Source organism: Gossypium hirsutum, chromosome D02 (genome assembly GCF_007990345.1).
Source record: "Gossypium hirsutum isolate 1008001.06 chromosome D02, Gossypium_hirsutum_v2.1, whole genome shotgun sequence".
NCBI classification, from domain to species: domain Eukaryota; kingdom Viridiplantae; phylum Streptophyta; class Magnoliopsida; order Malvales; family Malvaceae; genus Gossypium; species Gossypium hirsutum.
The window spans coordinates 13253333-13257705 of NC_053438.1; positions in this window are offsets into that span (position 1 = coordinate 13253333).

Consider the following 4373-nt stretch of genomic DNA (forward strand, 5'->3'; position numbering starts at 1 on the left):
ACCATAACTTAATCCAATCAATCATTAACAAAACATATTAAACAAGTCACACATAATCGTACCATGACCGAATCTAAATAACTCAAGCATCAAATAAATCTATTATATTCAAAGGTATAGATACTAAGCTTAACCAAAAGAAATAAGCCATTTTCGCATGGCTCAATATTATATAACCCAAAACCAAACATTTCATCTATGCTATACATGCCATAAGATTGAATTCAATTTTAACAAAATACCGAACGAAGTCAATAGTGTGATAGCCTTCTCTGACGATTCCCGAGCTCGTAACTAACTTCCAAAATCTATAAAACAAAGAGTAAACATACACACAGTAAGCTTTTGCAGCTTAGTAAGTCATAAGCGAACATTAATCATATGAACATTAACACTAAATCAAATAGCTAAGTCAATCCAACCCTTAATTAAATATACATATATTACACTCACAAGTTTATATGTTACCAAAAATAAATGAGCATTTATCATCATATAGCTAAATGCACAAATACTCATAAACATATATAATTATCACCTTTAAATATTACAACTATATCATTATGCCGAATCACTTATAATATTACAAATACACCAATAGGCCGAATCACTTATATGTTCAATTGTGCTAACACATAATTCATATCTCACATAGCTTTAAATCATCATTTCAAGTATACAACTTACCTTAATTTCATAACATAGTATGAATACATACCTGAACCTTTTAATTCAATTTCACATTCTGTCTTTATTTCACATTGCCCCTTGAACCGTTCGAAATTAATAAAGCTACGCGGATAGTCGGAAGGCTCGTACAATGCCAACGTCCCAGACGTGGTCTTACATGTGAACACATATCGATGCCCCTGTCCCAGACAGGGTCTTACATGAATCAAATACGATGCCAATGTCTCAGACATAGTCTTACATGTAAACACATATCAAAAATCCTATGCCATGACATATGTATCCTAACTATTCCTAGGGTTCGTACGGAGCTTTCGGACATTAAATCTCAATTGAATCGATCTAGAAACATAGTCCCTATCTCAAAATCACATTTGGCCAAGTCTTATATTTACTCAAACAATTCAATTTATCACATAACATTTATATATTCTCAAATTTAACAATATTTAAATGCTTATAGACTTACCTTAGATGTTGTCGGATGATATAATTGACTATTCGATAACTTTCGATTTCCCCTGATCTAATTTCGTTTTCAATCATTCTTGATCTAAATAAATTCAAATTTAACTAATTTAATCACACATTCATTCAATTTAATCCAAAAACACATAAATGGGAAAATTATCATTTTGCCCTGACATTTTACACTTTTTGCAATTTAGTCCCTATTGCATAAAACACAAAATACACAAAATTTGCATATACCATAGCTAGGCCGAATCTTCCTATAGTCTATCTAAGTCCACACATTTTATTTATTTCACATTTTAGTCTCTAAAAATATTATTTTTGCAATTTAGCCCTAATTACTCAATTTCATCAAAAATTCCAATACAAAACATATTAATCTAAAACATATCTTTCATTATTCGTCATCAAACATCACAAAACACAATTATTCATCAATGGCATAACTCAAAATATTCATCAAAATAAAAAATTAAAGCATGGGTCGGATAGTATTGAAGCAACGATCTCAAAAACATCAAAAATCGAACAAAATCGAACAAAATCCATACCTTAATCAAGACTTGAAAGTGTCGAATGAAACAAAGCTTTAAACCCTTTTATTTTCTTTCAAATTCGGCCAAAAGATGAAGAACATGGCTTTTAATTTGTTATATTAAACATATATTAACCTTATTATTAATTTACTATATTAACCTTTACTAATATATATAACATATATAATAAGGTTACATTAGTCCTTTGCCACCCACTAACTTTCATAGTTGGCTAATTGCATCATAAAACCTCTAAATTATAAAGACAACAACAACTAGGCACTTCCATATTTAACCATTAAATTTTCATTTTACGCGATTAAGCCCTTTTCTCAAATTAAGTACACAAACAATAAAATAAATTCACGAAACTTTCACACATGTAAATTCACACATAATTAACACAGAAAATAATATTAAAATATTTTTTAAACTCAGATTTATGGTTTTGAAACCACTGTTCCGATTAGGGTCAAAATCAGGCTGTTACACTACGAGCATTTCAAGATGCAAAATCATTCATGATAACATCAACATCAATATTTTCAAAAAATCCTTCTCGATTGATAAAAGTGCTAGACCATTCAACCATTCTTGTGACACTGACGACCTCATGTAGGTTTTGATTAACTTTAGATTTGAAAAACTTCTTTCAAATGATGCCACAGTTACAGGGATCATTAAAAAAATTTCTATAAGTGATTGAAACATTCAGATAACAATCTGTAGATTTGACAAACTCAAGAATTTCAGTGGCTGGCATTAATTCATTTGGTAAAGTAAACTGCAACACTTTCAATTAGAGAAAAAATCATTTAAGTCAACATTTGATGAATTACCATGAGAAAAGGTAGAGTGAAAAGTAGCACAACATTCTCTCAATTCCTTTTCATCCAATGACTTTAACTTGTTTGGATTAAAAAAAACCCAAAAATACTTTCAAATGTTTTCAGTTGCTCAAATCTACTCTTCAGATAAGTAATTGCCATGTCTACAATAACTAAAAATAATCAACTCTAAATAATTCATCAGTCGACTAAATTTCTTCATCTTCTTGGTTATTCTCAACAAATTATTATTTTTTCTAATAACACGATACTTTCTTGGAAGGGTAGACTCTACATCCATATCAAATGCAATACTTTTAGCAATATTCATACAAAAAGTAAAGTCTTAATCTCTATACTTTTCAAAATATGACAATACACCTTCTAATTGCTTTATGGTGGTGTCAATGCACATAAACTTAGATTGCAATTTCTTACTCACCATATTTATAGCAAATAAAATTTCATAAAAAATTACCATTCCAAGCAAAAACTTAAAACTCTCAAGTGTATTGACCAAACTCTCTGCTTCACTCTTTGACTTTGCATCATCACAAAATTCATAGAATTCTGAGAAAGCCGATCTTATTTGGGGAGCTTGAAATCTAATAGCTTTAACACTTTTAATTCAACTCTCTCAGCGAGTATTAGATCAAAATTTCATAGTTAATTCAAGGACATTGTCAAGAAAAATTTTCCATCTTTTTGTAGAAACTAAAAATAATGAATATATGCGTTGAACAATTCCAAAAAATTAAATAACTGTAATGTAAGAATGTGTCATATTGACCACCTATAAATGAGTTATCGTTTACAATACCAAAAATATAAGAATTGAGAATGGCAGTGTCCATAAGTGCACAGGTCAAATTGTAATATAGTTGTACAATGGAACACCAAAAGTATTCTAAGGATTGTACCCAAGGGATGATGAAACAAATAATGAAAATACTTTTTACAGTACTAAGTCTAAGTAGTAATAGTTAATTTCTATATTACGATGGATCACAAAGTAGGTTAAGAAGATAAAAAATAACTAACTAACAAAAATAAAGAAAGAAAAACAAATGAATTAAATCGATAAATCAATCCGGAAGATTAACTCGCTTCAGGGTTTGCGACTAACTTCGGATTGGGGTTCTAAAGTATATTATTCATCGCTTCAGACAATTATTACCTCCTGGCTCTAATTAACTTAATCAATTAATTGATACTTGCTTATCTCCAGACATCATTTTCTCAACCATGATAATTACAATTTACTCGGTTCAACTTCATCTTTCGATCTTGTCTACCATATGATAACTTATTAGGGTTGTCAAGCCTAACAGTTTAAGAACACGTAATTTATATCAATCAATCCATCTCGAGAAATCTCAAAATCCTTTACTAGTCACATCTTCATCCACTCGTTAATCTTCCTTAAAGGATTTAGCCACTCATGTTATTTATAATCTCAACTTCAATTGAATAAATCATGTAAGAAACACGATTGATTTGGAGAATAAAAGAGATTTGAATAATTGTGGATTGAATATTGAATGGGGAACAGAGTAGTGAATCTCTCAATTAGGATAACCAAATAAAAAAAACTCAAGAAGAATATAAATGAAATAATTTAATTAAATAAACAAGTCCTTGAATAAAAACTGATTCAAGAAGAAAAACAAGAAAGAATCTAAAAACTGAAAAAAATGTAAAACTAATTCTAAACTACGAGGGTTTTTGAAGGCACCTAGGATGATTTGATTACATTCAACCCCTAACTCCTTATTGATAGATGTGTTGACAGCCCAAATTAAGTCTTCAACACATCCTAGTTTTCATATAAGTTTGATTGCGCTGA